The following is a 22,064-nucleotide window of genomic DNA, read 5'->3' as shown; positions in this document are numbered from 1 at the left end:
TCCTCGATGGCGCGGCTAGTGCGCTTTAAGTGACGACGAAATTAAGTCACGGTTTTAATTGCGAGAGGGCGCTATACCGTCGCATATCCCATGGGGCAGAGACAGAGGAGCCAACAATCCCCTCTCGGCGGGGGATGCAGCCGCATTTCATACTGGTACTTGCCAACCTTGTGTTTACGAGAACTTCTCAATTATCCTTTACCCATCGGGAAAATTAAGTCATCCACTAATTATCAATATGGCTGACACGACATTTCGTTGCTTGCAAATCTGCGCTATGTTCAAAATGCTTGTTACATTTCAGAAATTGTAGATGAACATCTCAACTTCAATGCGGTTGCCATTTTAGTGTATTTTCTACAAATCAGTAACCAGATAAAACATTTGTTAGACTTTCAATCAACTTTTAGGTTTCATTTTTATTTTTTACGCTGACCGTTTTTGCGTCTCGTTGCCATACATGGCAATGATTGCTTTGAATTGTAAACTGCTTATGCCCTCGCAGTAACCATTTTCAGGTAATTGCCTTTAGCTGTATACCGCAATTTTCTGTAACTTACAGAAAGAAAGTGCTTCTTATTTCAACCAAATTGGCTGCTCAATAGGGCAGCAGCCACATCGTAATCGCTTCCTTTGTCGCGGTCGCCGCGGACACAGCAGTCCGGTCACATTTCCAAAGATGCATTCCTCTTGCGGGCACCACGATGGCAAAATTTGGCGACGATGCCAGCTTCGATTAATCGCGCTACTGCTGCCGTCGCCACCGAGTGATGAAGCGGCAACGTTTGTGTCGCGTGGTGCCGAACAAACAAGCAGCCATAGTAGTCTGATAACACCGACCTCCCTTCCCGATCGCTTCGCCCACGTGAGCGGGAGGAGGGAGCGTAATTTAAAGCGGAGAATTACTTGACGTCACGCTGCTCCTTCCATATCACCCCCGGAGAACTCCCCCGTGGAAACACTCAGACGAGCGATGAAGCAAGGGTGCTTCTCTTGTCTGGGATGTCATTTCCTTCGCACTCTTAACGACCTGTGTCGGCGACACTGCAGTGTGATAATGAATGGATCGATGCTATGAGCGTCCCTTTTGAAACGGAGCGATAGGTTGCGCCACCAAGCTATTTTTTTTATTTTGCTTAATGTTTTACCTACGTTATTATTTCTCACGGACAAAAATTCCCAGCATCAAACTTTCTGAACCATTATTGGTAACTTGGTTTTTGTACGCCTCCGTTGTTTGTGATCTCCCTGCTTTTCTGCCACCAAACCTCCAACCGCCTTTTACTCATTTCTGTCGCGGACATGTTACACAAAGATACTGTAGATGCTACCAAAGGTCTTTGGCAGCATATACAGTAACTCTAGTTACACTTGCGTAGCAGCGCCCTGGAGCTGGTGCAAGGTGCCGATATGCATCGACGGCCTGTCATTGCTAGAACCAACGCACTGCTACTGGCGCTCCAGAACACGCGCAGGAAATTCCTAGACGAGGGTGCCAAAAAATTGGAGGACGCTTAAGCTTTGTCTTCAAGAGTGGAACGCGATAGCATTATCGCACCCCGTTCGCACTGCCCACTCATTCACTCGACATGCTCTTGACGAGACGAAGGGGAGAAGCGGGCGAGTGGCGCGCCACCTGTCGGGGCAGCGCCGTACATAGCGAGGAGGGGGTCTTCTGTGTCTGCCGCAAGATGGCTCTGCGTGTGCGCCAAGCGCAGAAGAAATGTAGCGGAAACGTATTTCGCTACTCGTTTAACTGCGACTTCTGTAATTTACACGCTCATAATTACCGATATACACCGCAGTACAACTTTCTACGGCACGTTTCTACACTCTAAGAAAAGTTTACACCTTTTGGAGTGCCCCTTCTGCCACACAACAATAATTGTCATCTGCCTTGATGCGTTTCCTTTCTTTAACGCTGCAAGCCCAGTACTTTCCAGTAACGAACGGCATGCGCGTTGTCAGCATGATAGCATTCCCAACAGGTAAGTACCGGGCTCGCAGCCTTAAAGAAATGAAACGCATGAAGGCAGATGACGATTATTGTTGTGTGGCAGAAGGGGCACTCCAAAGGGTGTAAACTTTTCTTAGAGTGTAAGGCAACACCGTATGCACTAGAGGCGCTTTTGTCCCGCTTTGAACCATCAAACTCATGGCTGAATGGTAGCGTCTCTGTCTCACACTCCGAAGACCCTGGTTCGATTCCCACCCAGCCCATCTTGCAAGTTGTTTTTATTTATGAATTGCCTTCCGGGATTTTTCGCTCACGTCCAACGGCGCCGACACTGACGACACCGGCTTTTCTGACACGAGCTCCTTAACGCTGTCGCGTTAAAAAGCATTTTGAATAAGAAGAGAGGGCAGGCGATAAATGACGGGCACATGATCTCTGTTCTACTTTCGCCAACCGCACGCACTCGTCAACACTACACCCCATAGCACAGTAGTGGACCGGTATCTGAAAGTGGCTACCGGTCTATTCTCGGCACCTCGACCAAAGCTGGGCGTCCTCTGGCATAGAAAGAGAGGCCGCTTTCACCTCCTGCCGGTCCAGCCGAGGCACAAAGGTGGCGCCCGCGGCTACACACCTATGCAGCGAAGAAACGGTGCGGCGAGGCCGTGTTCATTAATAACCGGTCTAGAAAAGCAAAGCGCGATGGAAGAAGAGAGCAGCGAGCCCGGCGCTCAACGTCAACTTCCCAGGCAAGAAAACGAATCCGCGTGTGCTGGCTCAGCGGTGCACCTTGGAAAGCGGGCGCTCGGGAGGCGCACGCGTGCACGCGCGCGCGCACACACACACACACACACACACACACACACACACACACACACACACACACACACACACACACACACACACACACACACACACACACACAAAGAGAGAGAGAGAGAGAGAGAGAGGCGCTCGTGCGACTAGCGCAGCAGCCTCCCAGTAGCGCCAGTGGCGGCCGGTTGTGACGACGGGCGTCCAGCGTACTCATTATAAGCCAGAGCAGCTGTAGAAAGCGGAAACGCTATATAACGCACCACAGGTGAATCGCCACGGCCGGGCGAAGAAAGAAAGAAAAAAAAAAAAAGAGCGAGCCAGTGGCGGGGAGAAGCAAAAAGCTAACGGCGGGGGGGAGGCAGCAGGCGAAAGCGGAGCCTGTTCTGTGTAAGCCGCTCGTGTCCGCGACTGCCCGCAATAATAAAGTCACTGCTACCAACAAAGCGCCACGCCGGGAGCGCGACGGGAAGGCACGCATGCCTGAAGCGCACACTTCGAGCGAACCAGAGAAAAAAGAAGGGGGGGAAACGCGAAAGGGAAACACTCCGGTTTCCCTTTCGCGGCGGCTTTTTCGCGCGGTTTCCGCCCTGAACTCATTCATCTGGTGATTTTCGCAGTTTTATTTTGCACTGCGTCAAATGCACTTCTTCCTCTCAATCATGGCCTCCGTTGTTTCGGAATCAGTCATATTATTCTATCTTTACCCGCATCGTCGTTTTAAGATGCAAACCGCTGCCTTTAGTCCCGACTATAATAAAGCGCAACCTTAATAGGCGAACCTGCTCGGCGTGCCTACACGCAGGCGGCGCGCTGTAAACACTCATTACGATTTTTTTTACCGTTCTTTTTGCATTACATGGATCATCCGCCCTCGTGTCGGAGTTTCATCCGGGGGTGGGTAGATCACCTTATCCGTTGGGCAATAAAGTTTATTCTATCTATCTTCAGCAGGCACGGTGCGGTGCCTGCCGAAACCAGGCGCGCGGGCACAGGCGCGCGCTCTAGATCTGCCCGGAGCTCGTTTCGCCGCGCGCACGATGAGCCCGGCACTGCTCGGCAACGCGGGAAGCGAAGGTATAATGACGAAGCGACGAAGCAGCGCGGAAGGAGGAAGCACGCGCGGCTGAGAAAAAAAAAAAAAAAACGTTCCGGTGCAAGGCATTTACGCAGGCTGGCTATATTATGTAGTATAGCCACGAGGGAGAGATGTTTTCTTTCTTTAGAGAGAGTTCGCGACGGAGAAGAGCAGGTGGATCGAAACACATAATGCGGAGCCCCACCACGTACGAAGATACTGGGCATAACAGAGAGGTGACCACAGGGCATCGCACTCGGGATCGCGCGAACAGCAGTCGCAAGTGCTCAAATCGAGGCTAGCAGCGCTGTGGCAGCAGCACTATGCTAGTAGTGTTCGCATTAGATCGACCGCCCTTAGGACAGAAACAGAAGGTAATCGTCAACAAGAAGGCTCAAAGTTCAGACGAATTTTAAAAAAAAATGTGCACAAACCATCGACGGTGATTGTCAATGCAGGCTAACAGCCAGAACGAACGATCGAGTGAGAAAGCGAATGTTGTTGCTTTTTTTTTTTTTTTTTTGCCGAGTCCGGCCATCGACCACCTACCACAAAAACGGCCGAGAGAGTCAAAGAAAGTTATTTGCATAAAAAAGTCCTGGTCTACTACTCTACTCGAAGCTGCCGCACAGGAGAGTGGACAGGGAGGGTGCTTTCTAAGGAGCAGCCAAGGTATACTAAGAATACCAGAAATGCTGCCTCTAGTATAGGTTGCCCGTTCACAGGTGGAGCGAGCTATAACGGAAGTTGTTCGCTTTCACGCCTGGCACGCGCCAAACAGCGCGGCGGCGCCCGACGCGAAACCAGCTAGCTCTGCACGCGCGCATAAGTCACCGCGGCGTTGTTTCCATCGGGGTCAACGACTCCGCAGCACTGGGCGAATAGGGCGCACGCTCTCCTCCCACGTGCGCGCGCGTAGCACTCAGGTCGAGGGCGCTCTATCGGAGAACGAAAACAGAGCGCCACGCATGTGGTTGACGAGAGCGCGACGGCTTCCGCATTTTCTCGCGAACCGTTTCTTTATCGCCGCGCGCGCGCGTGAAGCAGCAGCGGAAAGTCACTTCCGGCCTCCGCGACGCGTCCGTTCAGAATTGACAATTATAATTAGGGTGCACTGCTTACACTGCGTTTCTGCTGGGGATGCATTTTTGCGAGAGCAGAGAACACGCCACAACATCGTCTTACTTATGCTTAGGGAAAGAAAAGGACGGGGAAAAGGGGGGGGGGGGGGAGAAAAGAAGACGAGGGTGATTTTTCTTTTTTTGTTATTGCTGGTTATACAATTAACACAGAATGAAGCGCAGCTCACATAGACGCCAAAGTGAGGAAGAAAATAAAGCAAATCTTCTGCCCGTGGTACTGAATGCAGCGAAGGAAATAAAAAAGGAATTCCGCATTTCCAAAGCCCGCACTGGAGTCTGTGTGAAGCGAAGCGTTAGTGAAGCGGTTAAATAAATGCTACACAACTAACGGCGATGCGTAGAATGGTGCCCACTTTCATATGCAAACAACGTGTAGCCTCGTGCAATGCTTATGTTCAACCGCCACAAAGGACACAACTTGTGTATCTCTCGTGTCACAGTGCAATGGCACATACCCATCCTTGGAGGATTAGCCAAGAATGGGCCCACGCCCAGTGGCAAATAATGTAAATGCAGTAATGTAAATCAAGGAAGCCGCACATTATAATGCGCCATTGTACGAAGAGGTCGGCGTGCTTTGAAGATGCGTACGACCCGACATTGTGTGTTTCAGGTTTATGTACGAATTACTTTTTTTCCCCGTAACAGAGGTGCGCTTACTATTTTGGTGGTCAGCGTACAATGTTTACATAAGCCCGCCTGCTGGTATGTACTTGCGGTCATAGCACAAAATTTACTTATAATCATCATCATCGTCGTCATCATCATCATCATCATCATCATCATCTCCTTTTATGTGCACGCCATGACGAAGGCCTCGCCCTGCAATCTCCAATTATATATCCAGAAATATATATCAGCGAGGAAACAACGAATGTCAAAAACAGCAGAAATGACAATGAAAGTTTCGCTTGAAAAAAAAAAACTGACGAGCTTATCAAAGTGAGGATGCATTCTTGCCATCTGCCCTTACCTCAAAGTTAGTCACTGAACCACATTTCCTTAATATTCAATTTATCTCTACATCCGTCAAGGCGAGCGTAATTTTTGTAACACCACAACTATAACACAGCCTGCACGGTGTTAAATGGAATACTACAGAATTCCCCACTAAAAGTGAAGAACTTTTCAGAAATATCAAAAGCGTAAAAAGACGAAATTTCTGGATATGTTCCGGGAAAAATTTCCTACACTGAGAGGATTTGTGGAAGTGAAGTTCTTGAAAACAAATTTTCGTCACGTTGGAAGGAACCTTTGACTGCCTTTTTGTTTGGCCGTTCTGTGAACCCCGACTCGAACGAGCACGTCAGAACTTTCTGCACTTTCAAATGCCAGAGCAAGTTTTCTCCGCGTTCTGCTTCAAATTCATTTGCACAATGACTACTCTATAAGCCTTGACAGTTGACGTACTACGTACGCACACTTTCAGCTCTCAAGAGCGGCAAGTCAGAGTTCGAGCTGGAAGCTTTAAATTGCGGAAAACGGCGCTGAAACGGCAGGTCCAATGAAAAAAAAAAATTGTTTTCAGCTCCTTCTACCATGGCAGAAAAATGGAAAACATCTGCCGTGCTCGCAACAGCAAAATTATTCTTCGACCCGGAAACAGAAGCAGCAGTGTTGGGATACTTCCCATGAGCTTGCGTAGCAGAAGCCGAACAGTTACCACACACAAACACACAAGGAAGGGGGAGGGAAAAAAAGGTGGGGGGGGGCAGTTACCCTAACCACATCTACACTGATCTCAGAAAAAAAAAACGCTGACGTCAATAAGGTAGTTCAAACACAGTATTGAACTTTCCCAGAAATGTGGCACTTTCCAGAAATGGCAACTTTCGATATAGGTCACAGCGCATCTCGCAAGACATTTAGGCATTTCAGAGAATTTCTTGATCTCCACCAGCTCCAGCGTCATTGTACTGACTAGGAACTAGCGACACTTGTGTTCAGGAGGAGGAGGAAAACAAGGAAGGATAGGTGGAGAGGTCAACCAGACGCACGTTCGGTTTACTACCCTACACTGGGGAAGGGGTTTAAGAGATGAAAATAAAAGACGGGAGGGGAAGAAAGTGCTGTCAGTGAGAACAGACCGCGTGCGGCTGTCCATCACGTCGCGCCTATAATCGGTCACTGAGGCCAGTCGATTTCGTGAAACGTAACAGTGCCCGCGTCGCTTTGTAAGCCTGCGACGCGTAGGGCCATGGTCCGAGAATCTCGGAAAATGGTCTGCTGTCTAATCGTTTTAACCCCCCCCCCCCCCCGAAGAATGTCGCGTTCAATGTCATAGGGATTAACAAAAAACACAAGTGCTCGATCGTCTCTTGCATGAGTCAGAGATCGGTGCGTCGGACATTCCTATAAGGAATGAGTAGGCTTTCGTAAAAGCCACCCCGAACCAGAGGCGGCACGGTAAAGTTGCATCCCGGCGGAAGAAGCTCGATGGAATCTGAAGCTTCAATATACATGATCCAGCCGGTGGAGACGGCAGTGGGGGAAAATCGGCGTGTTCCACGAAGTTTCAGACATGTTTTGAACAAGGAAATGAAGACCTCCCGCAGCGTCTGGCCTCGATGAAGGTATAGATAGGAACTATCAGGGTTTCTTTATGGGACACTTGTGCCCAAACTTCTTCCTCGCGTATGGACTGTTCATCTTTCACTTTGCGCGTCGCATTTCAGCCCGGACTCGAAGCAGATAGCACATAATAAAGCAGCTGCCAGCACACAAATCACGACAATGCACAAATGGTTAAGACGCTTAGACAGCGACGGCAAGCACGCGGTTGTCACAAAGTGCGGTGTTGACCAGACTGCGCACCTTGCGCTATACCTTTGCACGCGAAACCGAAATTGCAGGACCCCATCCTCGATTTGGTTATTCTCCACGCGTTTTGCCGAGGTCGCATGCAAAACCTCGGACGTTGTATCAACTTAGGTGTGACACCTTTATTATGGGACCGTTAAATGTCACGCGATCTTATAAGAGCTCTATGTGCCTTAGATGTATACGAGCTATACAGGGTGTTTCAAGGAACATCTTTAAATTTTTTTTTTCAATTGCCTGTGGCTGACAGAAAACTTCTAGTCCATGAGCTGGTCTACTCGAAGAGGCAGACATTACTTGTACAAAAAATTGAAATGCATAATCGACTAGTTAACAAAATTTCACTAATTAAATTTCTAATTAATTACCTTATGGCACATATTGAAATTTACAAGTTCTAGCGGGTGAGAGTGCAACGTATATCCACTTGAAAAGAACTGTGCAGATGACAGCATTTACGAAACATACGCCGTCAAACTTGCGGGTAAAAATGCACCGTCGTTCTACTTACTTTCTTAACGAAACACCGCTTTATGCATTGAAGCACAAAAGTAACTGGAACGCCAATGCATTTCTCCGCAAAGTTCTGGAATCAATGTCTCGAAACTGGTGTCATCGTGAGAATTCGTTCCGAGTTGATCCACCTTGCGAACTGCACAGCTAGAACTTGTAAATTGCAATATGTGCCGTAAGGTAATTAGTTTAAAACTTAATTGCCAATTTTTTTGTTATTTAGTCGATAATAGATTTGAATTTTTGTGCAAGTAATGTCCGTCTCTTCGAGTAGACCAGCTCATGAACTAGAATAGAACTGTGCTATCGCCCACGGGCATTTTTTTTTTTTTATTCAAACGTATTCTCTGAGACAATACTCTAGATGACCAAGTATACGCATCGTTATGAAAGAAAAAAAAAAGATGTCAAGATAGGATATCAGGTTTTTCCTTTGTTTCGCTACATAACTTTTCTATGTCACAATCGGAAAAATTTAGCCTTTTAGCATTTTTAGCCTTTAGAGAGAGGCACATAGCTAGGCAGTACCTTTGTCGATCCGAGCGGGAGTGGTAGCGTTTGATAGAGCGAACAAATTGCCCTGACAGGTACAACTTATCAAACTCAAAGTGGTATGCTCACCGGGAGTCCTAAAGCCTACAAGTGTGCAATTCTTTTTGTAGAAAATTCACGCATGCTCGGTTATGGAGCCCCCGCGTTCGACACATAGGATCCAGAAATGACCTGAAGGGACTTAGACAGCAATACAGGGATACCCAATTCCCTCTGACCACGGCGGAATGTGTCCGTTTCCATAGGGAGCACAGGAGATTGACGAAAAAGTGAAGGAGCCCAGGCCATATACTACCAGTGAGTGCAGCGCGGGTCGCCACCAGTAGTGAGGTTGCTGTGTGTGCGGGGAGGGAGTCATTCCTCGAGAAAACGAGCGGGCCCTCTATGAACTGGGATCTAGCGCGATTACAAAATTACTAAGATCCCCGCAAGCTGCAGCACAAGTTAGGCACGTGACATTCCAAGTGCGTGAATAAATTGGCTTGGGCATTTGGTCACGTCATTTCTAGCTGTACTCCCGTGCACATATAGCAAGCACGTGACGTTTCAGGTACATCCCATGCACTGCGGCTGCGTCCCTGATACAGCCTTCTCAATTTTTTTAGTGCAAGCGCTTTTGCGGGAAGTAAGTCACGTTTCGCTCCATCACTGCGAAAGAACGAAAAAAACGGCTCGGAGTGCAAACATCAGGGGAAATGACGGCTTGCGAGTGCTCGCGCAAAACGTTATATTCTCGTGATTGTGAAATCATGCCAGGCACCGCGGCCTACATAGTCTTCCCGTTAAAGACAAACAAAAGGGACGCGACACACCGTGGCACTACGCCGCACTCGCGAACTCAATCCGCGTCCCGAGATGAGCGCGCCTCGAACGGAAGCCTGAGACCTTCCCGTCGACAGCTTCAGTACCAGGCTGTGCGCCTGGCCGCTTTTGTCGCCAGCTACAAATGGACACCTCCCCACAGAAACATTTATCTGGCAATAAACCTACATGCGGCACAGAGGTGCATGCCGTCCCACCCCATATGTGTATTTGCCTATACGTGCGAACAGCAGAATCTCGGAAAGTTCATCTATCGGAAGGACCTCCGCCTATACACTCCAACTCGCCTAATATATATATATATATATATATATATATATATATATATATATATATATATATATATATATATGCGCGATTAACCGGTCGCTCCGCGGAGTCAAACCATTATCGGCGGCAACATTACACGCAACGACGCGTGCGTCACGAGCACAAACACGTATTTCAACGCGGCAGCCGACCACACGGACCCGACGTCGCTCGCCATGTGATCGCCATTAGCGGGCACTCTGACGAACATCCGGCAAAGGAGAAAGAGGAGTGGCTCGAATGAAACGGGCAGCCAGCAGCAGCTGCCGCACACGCAGCCCGTTCACCTCGAACGACCGTATACCGCGGTGCGTATACTATGGTCCCGTGTGACCAGCGTCATACTACAACGACTGCGGCCTTAATCCTTGCCGGAAAGCATTTTCAGTCTATCTACGGCTCGGTACGCGAAGCCAAGTAAGAGAGACAGAGAAGGGAAGAGCGCTACGGCGTGCAAACACACAGACAGACAGAGCCGGGAAGCTGGTTGCGTTTCGTTCCGGCCCAGCGCCGCCACCGCGCACTTCCGCGCTGTCGCAACGACCGCCCGCGCAACGGACGACCAGGTGCGCTGGCCGCCAGGCCCGAACAGCCACGCACAAGCGGCACTGCGCCGCCACAGGTCGCGGGAGGAGCCGACGCACCGCGGCGCCCGCGGGCGAAGCTTCCGCCGCAAGCGGTTGCTGCAGCGCACAGACGACGAAGAAAGAAAGAAGCAGAGCTGAAGAAGACGGTCGTGGCGCACTCTTCAATCTCGCCCAGCCGCCGCCGCGACCCAGCGCACGTCGCCCGCGACGAACGACCGCGTCCCGTCGTCGTCGTGGCCCCTTCTCCGTATCGCGTCGTCGCCAATGAACGAGGAAGGAGCCATCGGCCGCCGCTCCTACGCGGGGCGTCACAAACCATTGTCCTTTTCTGGCCCCCACCTCGAGCATTCGCTGTCGGCGTCGGTGCCTCTTCGCGCCGCCCCCCCGTCCCCTTTGTTCCTCTTCAGTTAGGCCTGGGCACACCATCGCCTTATCCCCCTCGCACCGTCTACACATGAAGGCGAGCCTCCTCCGGCACACTTCCATTGAAAAGCGAAAGAAAGCCATGAATGAGCAAGGCGCGCTGCGTGCAGAGCAACAGCGCCTTTGCCGAAGATAGGAGCCACGGTGTATCGCCGACTCGACTAATGCGCTCAAAATATTGGGGATCATTAGTCACTCATACACAGCAACAAAACCGCAGGACGCGATACCGTATGAAGACGAGCACTTGTACTAAACGGCCAAAACCAGCATCTCGACTTCAGCGTCGTACTTGAGGAAGCAAATTACACCACACTTGACGCTGTTAGATACGGACCCTTTTCCTGGCATCACTCGAGTTCTCCGACCACATCCAATCGCGGTCGCATTCCAATTAGGGTGCGCAGGAGCGCGTCTAACACGTTCCCGGACGTGTCAGACAAGTTGACGACCCCCACCTCGATGCCGCCCGTCCAGCTATAGCCTCCACCCCTGCTTGACTCTTCTCGAAAGTGCAACGGGAGCCTGGCACGGTTCCAGTTCATCTTGGTCCCGAGCAAAGCTGTTCTACAGCTCTGAAAGCTCGTTGGTAAACAACCCGTCTCCTCCTGCTGAGCGCTTTCAGACGGGGAGGAAACACCAAGGCAACGCCGGTTGTAAGTCACCCGTAAGTCACAGTGGAGCCCTCGGAGCGACCCCATCTGCCGAATGTGACTGCACTTGCACGGACACCTACCATTGGAGGGAACTGACGACACCTGAGCGGGCTCGACGATTTGCCGAAAATAACGTGACCCCGAGAGGCCAAAGGGGTTAAAAGCGAGAGAGAGAGAGAAGAGACATGCATTCCTTCATTCATTAATTTTTCGTTCTTGCCACGGGCCGCAGCGTTCGATTTGCTGCCGGCCGTCAATGACTTTATGACTGTTAATTAATTTGTGTTATTACTGTAAATAATGTAAATAAACCATCGGTTTCATCACGAAATCCTCAACGTCGGCCAACTCCCGCACTCAACGGCAAGATCCAATAACGCTCAGCAGCTGCGGCGCCCGGCCGCTGGGCAAGAGTTCGTGGGTTCGAGACCCAGCTGCGGAGGCTGCATCCCGACGCGGCCGTGACGCAGAAACCGTAGATTCCGGGATTCAGCAGTACAGTATAAAGAACGACAGGTGGTCCCCAATCCACAGCTGTCCACTACTGCGGCCCTGACAGCGCGGATGTTGCTTTTGGACGTTAGAGGAAGCTTTATAGCTCGGGCCCAACTCCAATGACGCCTATGAAAATACACGTAAAACGCAGAAATGCTTTTCCAAGCGCTCCTGGGCCGATTTTAGTGCAATTTATTGTATTCAAGAGAGAAAGTTAAACTCTGCAGTGACTGTTGGAAGCGTAATGTTGATTTAGGGCCTCAATTTTCCTGAAAAAAAAAATTGTCGAAAGTGGGTAAGATTGAAAAAAGAAGTATGACGTTCACAAATCCGTAACTCCGCACCATGAGCAGATATCGAAGTTCTGTAAACTGCAAGCATTAGAACATTGAAAGCGGATAAATTTGATATATCTGTATCCGGGTTCGGCAAGAGCCCTACTCACATATTAGCGGTGTACTTAAGAGCAACGTACAATACATTAATTTTGTCCACTTTAGATGTATTATTAGATGTACTATTAGATGTAATTTGCAGAACTAAGATTGACGCCCTAAATAAAATGTCCGCATCCAACAGTCACTAGATTATTATTTTTTTTATGATAGAAACTTCATCGAATTTTGTCAGTGGTCGCCGAGAAAAACGATTTTCCTATGTATTTAGGTATGAGTCCCCACAAGCTAAAGCACAATAAACAAGGCAATCTAGGCCCTTGTCCTTAACGCCACAAAGCCTAGCGTATCATTTCGCTATGCTGGGTATAACGATTTAAGAGTGAGAAAGTTTACCCAAGCCCCACTTAAGTGTTTTTGGTACGCTAGAGTGAGCGTTAAGTCTTTCATACTAATTTTATACGTATTTTATACCAATTATTTACCCGGAACATTTAATATTTTGTAACGAATGTACTCTTTATAGTCAAAATATAGGTGAACAATTTTAATTTTCCTTGATGTAGAACGGCGTTCGGGCTTTGTGGGGTTAAATGAAGGATGCGGATGAGATCAAGTGAGCGAGCGCATGCTGTCAGGTGCAAAGGTTTTATTGTATATCGACGCGTATGCGTATGCGTCCACGTGTCTAAAGACTACCGTATTCGAGCTCCGTCTAACCCTCAACCACAGCTAAGCTATTGTCGTGCTAACAGAGTCGATATAGCTAACTGATCGTTCTACTTCAGGATGCCTACACATAGGTTAAGAACTACACTGTAAACGACAACGAACGCTGAATGAAGCGTCTGGTGATTAGCAAGCGCAGTTAAAAAGAAGTTGGCGGGCGATCTGTGCACGCGGATGGGCCCTAATTCAACGGTGGATGTCTTAAGAAGGCATCTTACGCCGTAAAGATTCCTAATATGAAGAAGAGCAGCGTTGAAAGGTAACTCATGCTCACATGCGGATGCTGACGGGGGAGAGATTAGGTGGCGACAGCAACTAAAGGGCCACGCCAATCGCGCGGACATTGCAGTCATGCTTCAAACGCGATGATATACGCCACCGGTGTCGGATTTCTTTTCTCCAATATCCACAATCTTAAGCGGCGGCGAGATGGGACAGGTCGTTGTTTGATTCAGAAATTCAGAAACCGTTCGTTGACACCTTTCGCCGAGTGTGCGCTCCTCGTACTCGAGTACAGTACTCCGCCGTGCTGCAGCTCTGACGCGCGAGTGACATGGACCACGCCTGTCGGATACGAATCCTCCCCGTGACCGCGAAGTACCGCTTTTTTTTTTTTTTCCCCGGCGTAGTTTCTTTCCTCCATCCGGGAGGCAATTTCCCCGACGGGTCGACCTTTCCGTTTCGCCATAGGTCATCGCGTCTGATTCTCCGCCGACGTCTCGCCCACCTGCGCACGTCCCCCCCCCCCCCCCCCAGCCAAGGTGAATGACGCGGAAGTGCAGACTGTCCCGCAGAGTTTGCCGCCGCGGGACAACGCGTTTAGACAACACTGTCGCCCAACGCTGCGTTACGTGGGACGCGCTTTGTTTCTTTCTTTCTCTCCCCCCTTTCCCTCGTTTCTATTATTTCACACGCACCGCTCCGCGCATATAGCTTCGAGACGTACGCACGGTATTTCTCGCTCTTCCTTGACAGCGCTTGTTTTTTCTATCAAAGCGCGGGCACTACGTAAAATCTCCAAGTCAGCTTCCTCGCCATGTACAGCCTTCGCAGGCCAGATTGTGCGCAACAGTATCTTTTTTTTTTTTTAATATTCGCCCAACGGCATAAACAAATATATAAATGTAGGCCGGTTTCGGCGATGTACATCATTAGTGTTGCATGATTGGTCCCATAGAGCCAAGAATCATCGTCCGATGGTCTCGTGGGATCATGGCCCACTGTTTGCCTACCTACCCTACCCGAGAAAGAAAGAAAGAAAGATTAATTTTTTTATTAGTAACGTCATGGCACATGTCGCAATTGTGAAAATGAAGCCGGGCGGCAGTGAAGTATGGTCAGCAGAAGTTGTAAGAAAGCGTCCCTTTTGAACTATCCAACTGTGAAATGTGCTGTCAAATGGCTTCGCCTTCTAGTTATCCGTTTTATCCGGTTATCGTTTTATCCAGTCAACTGGAACGGCAACGAATTTTAATGCCAATCGCGTTCTTGGGATTTCGTCGGACCAGTTTTCTTTCCGGCTATCTGGCTATATCCCACCAAAATATGTGCGCCGATCCCGAATGAAGTGCATTTGCGTGCCGATCCCAAAAGTACGTAGTGCCAGTGGGCGTGTGCCGCCCTCCAGTGAACGGCTTTGACGCCAACTTGGGTCGCTGCGTGCGCGCCACTGGGTTTGGGCAGAGTTCACGGCGGCGCCGCCAGAAGACGCAGCTTGTCCAGAGGGAAGCCCCAGACAGGAGCCTGCGGCTGCAGTACACAAGCCTCAGTACATGACGCGTCCCGGCTATTCGCATACTTAGATAATCATCACCATATGAGTCCTGCCCGAACTTTTTCTTTGCATATTTTGGGAACTGATGTGTGAAAAGTAGGTACCAGACTTAGGATAACCAGACATGGCTTCACTTTTTCTGGGCTTCAATTTTGAGATTGCAACATGCACCCTAAATGTATGGATGGATGGGAAAAAACATTATTGGGGTCCATTAGGTAGCGCTAGTTTCCTAGCCCGAAGCGGGCGAAATAGAATTTTTTTTTTAAACAAAGGTTATCAGTGAACTTTTCAACTAACCAATTGGCATATTGCGACCAGTCACGCAAGTAACGTCCGCCTTTCAAATAATCTACCTGAACAGGAATTGCGCGATTTTTAAAAGATTAGATCGAATAAAAACTTAGCGTAAACATCGTCGCAGGTACTCACCTCAGAATAGCGCCACAAGCATAGATTCTCAGCTCACCGGCAGCAGCTACGGGCGTATTCAAGAGAATGCCTCCCTTCGACACATCATGTGTTGCGGCATGAACGCACCGTCACCCAAGCAACTTAGCGTACAAAAAAAAAAAAAAAAAACTCGCGTTATTTTTCTACTTTGGGACTGAAACACGGTCGTCCGGGGCGTTCCTTCGGACGCGGTTGGAAGACCGCCCTTCTGACAGCAGTCGGCTCCTTCGGAAAAGGCAAGAGCAGTGATTGCGACAGTGAACGGAGCCGACAACCACATTGGCGACAGAGACTCCGGACGCGAGCCAGCAGCACATCGGCGAGGTCCTGCGGCTCTACCAGATGTCTCGTAGGGCAACGCGGACTCGAAGAAACTTTACGCTAAAAATGGTGCGCGATGGCGATGTCGTGCATCACTCTGCCGCCGAAATTTGTTACCGGAGAAATGTAATCGCAACCATGGTGAGCGCTTCCTAGCACAACCGCGCCCATTAGTCAACTTCACCTCGATATCAAGTAAAATTCGTACGAAAAAATGTCTTCAGCGCGTCCGTGTGTGTGTTTTCCTTAACGACGCAGGTCGTGTTGCAATACACTGAAAGCGTGCGCAATATAACTTTCCGGCAAACAGCACTGAGCTATGTACCGCGGTAGCGTGTGCGTTGATTAGACGGCACAATTGAGCGGAGTGGCTGAGACAAAGGGAAGCAATCGAAGAACAACGCTGTGGAGTCGCACCGAATGGATGAGAAATATACGGACCTGAAGGCAGCGCATCGTCATGCGACCGATAAACGCCCTTTTCACATAGTTTTCTCTTTTTAAGCGTTCTCCTCTTTTACTAAACCTGATTTAATTGATTTCGACAGTAAAATGGCTTAACTAAAGCTGGGTTTCTTTACAACGAAGGCTACATACGCCTCCCACTCTTCTCGTCTAACTTCGCTTCAGCAAAAGTTTTCTGGGCCGCGTAAAGCAGTCGACGGTGGCGATCATAATTCACAATTGTATAAAACAATCCCTAAGAATTACGTCTCGTTCAAGCCCGGGCTCCCTGTAGGTCTCGTGTGTACGTCTCTCCTGAAGCGCTCTTTCACAAAAACGCGGCTCACGCTCACCTAGCATTTATATTTCGGGAGTGATCAGCATCTTCGTAAGTGGCGGCGGGGTGGAACTGCGGACAGAAGCACTTTCAAGTAGACAGAGAGAGAGAGAGAGAGAAGGCAGGGATGTCAACCAGCCAAGAGTCCGGTTGGCTACCCTGGACTGGGGGAAGGGAGAAGGGCAATAGAAAGAAGGGAGAGAAAGAGATGGTGGCAGAGAGAAGTGGACGAATAGCGCTACAGTCAAAGGCGCTCGCACAAGCCAGACGTTCTCCGAAAGCACAAAAGTGCCTTTAGTGCCTTCTGGGCCGATGATCGGTGGGGACGGTGTCCTGGGTCCTCTTTGTGCTATAGCAACACCCTTCCTATTTCCCCTCCTGCGGTCGACTCGCCGAAGCCTTCTTCCTTTTCCGCTTACAGGTTCGACAACTTCTCCCGCTGCGATGCATCCTCAGTTCGAAAGTCCTATGGTGCGTAACCAACGTCCCAGGGCAATCAAACAACCACAGTGAGGTAACAAAACGGCATGACAATCTTCGTTGAAAGAATGACAACAGTAAGAGAACAGGCTCTACTCGAACGTACATTCCTCACTGCGACGTCGACGCCATCGACATACGAAAGGGAGTGGGAAAAAGATGACTGAAACTAAGAGAGAAAGCGCGTATATGCGTGAAGCCACGGCCAGCCGAGCACATCACCACAACGACGTGTCACGGGAATGACACGAAGGGCCAGGTCTTGAAGACGGTCGCCGGCCGGCAAGCGTGCTTGGCTACGCGGCCCGCTCGCTTCCTCGACGACGGCGCGAGACCCCCCGTCCCTTTCTCCTTTCCCCGCAGCCATGCGCAGCAGACGCAGCGGCGCCCACAGGAGGCCAGCGACACACTCGCATGGTCCCCGGCGGTGAACGCCCCCTTCCTTCCTCCCTGACCACCGCGCGCTCGCTCTCCCATGCTGGGCGCGATTAAAGAGACGCCCAGCTGTTTGTTGTCGTCGGGGGCCCGCGAGGACGGAGAGGGACAGTGCGCTCCGTCGGCGCTCCTTTGTGCCCCGCCTCGCCGAAAACCGTGCAGCGCGGGGGCAGAGAGAGAGAGCGCGTCGCTGTAAACCCGCGAATGAAATCGGAATGCCATTTGTTGAATGCTCGAGTGTTTTACGAACAGCATCCGCTACCGTGCTGTCGGTTGCCGCGATTCACCGACGCTCGCGAGTTGGTCCAGTCGGGCACAGCAATTTGCCGCAGTTCAGGCAGGCAGCGCTGTACCGTTTTTACTGTGACATGGCACAACGCAGTCGCACCATTCCTTTCCTGACCTCTCCTTCCGCACTCGCCCGCGCTGCCCTCATCCGTGACCGGCGAAGACAATGGCTGACCGCAGCTTCGCGGCGACGCACATGCATTCGCTGTACGAATGATTAAGAGAGAGAGAGGGAGACGGGGGAAGGAAGAACGAGCCGGAGGAAACAAATTGCGCGGACGTCTCGGCTAATAACGATAATTTGCGCGCCTTTTACGTGCCGGGGCAACAGTCGAGGTGTACACGCGCGACTGATGCGCCGTGATGGATCCAGAGGGACAGCGCGGGCGAGTCGAAATTTCTGCCGCCTGCCCGGCTTGAAGAGGGTCTCTATTGCACCAGCTGCCCGCGCTGCGGAATCCAGACACAACCCGGCGGCACTTCACGGCGTGTCCGAGGGGCGCTGAATGGACTATGCGGGCTTATACAACTTTCGCTCGCGAGCAAAAGACGCAGAGACGAACCATCGAGAGCGGAAAAAAAAAATAATCCGGAAAACAAGATTATTGTCACGTCACAGAGGAGTGATCAGTCAGAAATGCCACCCAGAGATAAACAGCAGAGGGTGCAGCGCACGAGTCGTGCATAGTGAACATCGACAAGTGATGCCCCATTTACACCATAACCGTCCATTTCCGCTGCAAAGAAACGTGATGTCGCTCCGCGAACGGCACTAAAACACAAAAGCCTGCGCCGGCAAATCCCCACAACTTCGGTTGCAGTAAGCTGTCAAAAACACTCGAGACGAGACAAAGGTGCACGAAGCAGTGCGCCGTTGGAAGACCGGAATGTGCGTGCGACAGGAGCTGCATTCCCGATCTTTGCGCTCTTGGCGGTTCGAAGCCCCCCCCCCCCCCCCTTCCGTCTATGTCCCCTTTCGTCTATGTACTTGCACTCTCTTTGTTTGCCCGGCAAGGACGTGCCACTATCGCTTTTTTTGTTTTCAGCTGCGCTTACGCAGAAGCACGTCTCAATCGGGTTGCGCAAACAGTGGACGGTCGCGCGCTCACACGACGCGGCGAAATTCGAGCGGCCACGCGGTCCAACTTCTCCGCCCGAGACTTTTGCAACGGCATTTCTGCGAAGGGGGCGCGTGTCCTCTTACAACTTAGCGGATGCATTGCACCGTTCTTACACCGCAGGAATGCACGGTCTGTAAAGTTGTCGCTCGCAAATTATGCCGAAGCCATATATATGGCTCATGATCAATGCGCCCTGCCGGCACTCACTCTAGAAGCCGAAAAGTTACAGTAGGACGAAGGCACTTGAAAAGAACTTAAGGATCGCGAAACGAACGTCGGAAAACAGAATGGAATATAGAAGTACGGTGCGACGAATTAGAAGGAGAGAGATAGAGAGAGAAGTTGGCGAAATTCAAGTAAGAATAAGTGGGAGGTAGGGCATGTAGGATTAATTGATGATCAGAGTTGGGCTAGTCTTGTAAAATGTGAAGAAGAGATAAGCCGGCGGTTTATTAGGGCAACAGAATGAGTGTCAATGGAAGGAGAGACGCAACCGGGAGCAGAAGATCAGATGGACTGATGAGATTAGGAAATTTCCACGCACGGAACGGAGTCGGCTGTCACACGACAGCTGTAACTGCAGATCGTTGAGAGAACGCGTTATAATGATGACAAACACAAAGAGACGACGGCAAATACCAAAGGCGTAAAGGAATCCATCAACACCTACGTAATAGCGTCCACGTGTTTACAACGGATAGATGACTCGGCGTGTATGTGACCATCAAAGACTCGCAGCATGGTCCTTTTCGTTAGGCATAGCAACGGATGACCAAACAGCCCGTCACAATAACAATCGGCAAACCGCCGCTAATAAAGTGTCCTGAAATGAGTGATGAGACTAAGCGAAGCCTGATTCAACTGCCATTTATTGATTGGTGGCTGCTCACAAAGCTTTGCGCGTGTATACGCAACCCGCAAAGCATTGCAAACTTCGGACTCGACATCTCGTAGCGCATACGCCGAGGGCCCTTAGCACACTGAAGGTTTTTTTTTTTTTTTTCATGGCAAGCAACCACTTTCTCCAGCACAGAAAGTTTAGAGAGAACCGGCGCGCCAAGGCTCGTTGGCGAGGCTGAGGTGCGCACCCGATCGCAACGGCAATTAGGAGCCAGCGAGCCCGCAATTTCGCTGCGCGACCCGAGCAGCGCGCGTGGGACGAGCAAGCCCGGAGGCGAGGATTCGCTTCCCCTGCGGGCCCAGCAGGACAGTTGAGGAGAGAGAGAGAGAGTCGGGTTGAAAAGCCGCAATCAGCGTGAGGGGAGAATGCGCAGAAATGAGCGCGCTTGTCTCGAAGAACGGATTGCGGCGGCCGCGTTAAACTGCGCCGCCGGGACCCGTTAGGTCAGAGTATAAGCACTCGATCCACGGACCGCCGGACAACCGGGGTGAAAGTTCAGACACGCGTGGGTCGCCAAAGCGTGCGCCGAAGTAGGGACGTGATATGTGCGCCGCATCGCGCAAATCTGTGATCGCCCGCGCGCGCGAAATGCTGCTGCTTGCTCGAAGCAGCGCAATCAAGGCGCCAATTCTCCCCATTTGCTATACCATTAGCAATACAACTGCGCCCCCTCCTCGGCGCTGCTAAAAGAAAGGAGGAGAGAGCGAAGCGAGTCCCGAAAAGATTTTAGCTAACTGCTTTGCGCAATTGGTCTTAAAAGGATCCGAAGATGGAAAACGCGAGTCTAGAACAAACCATTCTCTCACTTCTGCCGCATCTTGTCCGAGGCTCGTGCGTGGACTAAATTCGCGAACGCCGGCATCTAGTTTTCCGCGTCAGAAGGGAGGGACGACAGCGCATAGGTGACAGAGAGCGACGTCGGGGTGATGGTGATCGGCGGCTAGCTGAGAGCAGGCGTTCGGACGAAGAGGATTGTTGTAGCCGCGCTGTGCCGTTAAAGCGTTTAGGATCGTGAGCAGACGGGCGCATGGTATCAGTTTGAAAAGGAGGGCGACGCCGACAGAAGCGTGCCGCATGTCCTGCATAACCGCAAGAATAACATATAGGGCAATTGTCCGCAGTACGCCATGGATTCGAAAACGTGAGGACTGGTTGGCTTACCGAACGGGTGCGGACGCAGAAGAATAGGTTGGTCAACGGGGCGCCCCGGGAGCGACGACTTGCGCGCACGACAAAGGCGTAGACTCCAGAGGTGGCGGACGAGCGAAAGGCAAAGGGGCAGTGACCTCTTCCTGTATCACTTGTCGCATGACTGCGTCCAGATGTTGTGCCTGCGCTGGCTCGGGCGTGCTCGAGAAAATGGAGAGCCGTCGGGCGACCTCATCACGCACGAACGGCTTGATCTGAATCAACAGTGCATTCCGGTCGCCTAGGGTCAAGGCCGCGATCGAGTCATTCTGCTCCTGAGGGTGTTGAGTTTGGGCGCGTTGCTTGCACAATTCGTCGAAACTCTGGCACAAGCTTACATCTGCTACGGTTTGTGAGTCTTTGGCCAATAATATTTGAAATGCGTCATCGGCTATTCCTTTGAGGATGTGCTTGATCTTATCCGACTCGTGCATCGACGGGTTTAGCCGCTCACACAAGTCGACGACGTCTTCAATGCAGTTGGTGAAGTTCTCATAGGGGTTGTTGAACGCGTTCACGAAGTCGATGTTCTGCGCGGAGCTTGCGTACCACGCGGCGGCCGAAGATTTCCGAAAAAGTTGTCTCGAACGGCGCCCAGTTAATAATCTCCGCTTCGGGATTTCGGAACCAGAGACTGGCGAGACGCCGGTCAAGTAAATATTACATCGGTCAGCCTAGTCGCATCGTCCCATTTTTTGACCACGCTCACCCTCTGAGACAGTTGCCAAGCAGTCTTCGACCTCTTGGCCGTCAGTCCCTCTGAATATCGGTGGGTGACGCTGTGGCAGCACGCCGGGACAGACGGTGGCTTGAGTCTGGGAGCCTTGTGTGGTGGTACATATATATACATATATCATCATCATCATCAGCCTAGTTACGCCCACTGCAGGGCAAAGGCCTCTCCCATACTTCTCCAACTACCCCGGTCATGTACTAATTGTGGCCATGTTGTCCCTGCAAACGTCTTAATTTCATCCGCCCACCTAACTTTCTGCCGCCCCCTGCTACGCTTCCCTTCCCTTGGAATCCAG

General features: G+C 50.8%; 1 protein-coding gene across 1 annotated transcript in view; it reads right to left on the bottom strand.

The window, feature by feature from the left end:
- Window positions 1-22,064, bottom strand: part of crb (cell polarity complex component crumbs) — a 248,365-nt gene that overhangs the window by 185,340 nt on the left and 40,961 nt on the right. The window lies entirely within an intron of this gene.

The sequence above is a fragment of the Dermacentor variabilis genome, unplaced genomic scaffold, assembly GCF_050947875.1.
Source record: "Dermacentor variabilis isolate Ectoservices unplaced genomic scaffold, ASM5094787v1 scaffold_18, whole genome shotgun sequence".
Classification (NCBI taxonomy): domain Eukaryota; kingdom Metazoa; phylum Arthropoda; class Arachnida; order Ixodida; family Ixodidae; genus Dermacentor; species Dermacentor variabilis.
This window is presented reverse-complemented; position numbering and strand designations above follow the sequence as displayed.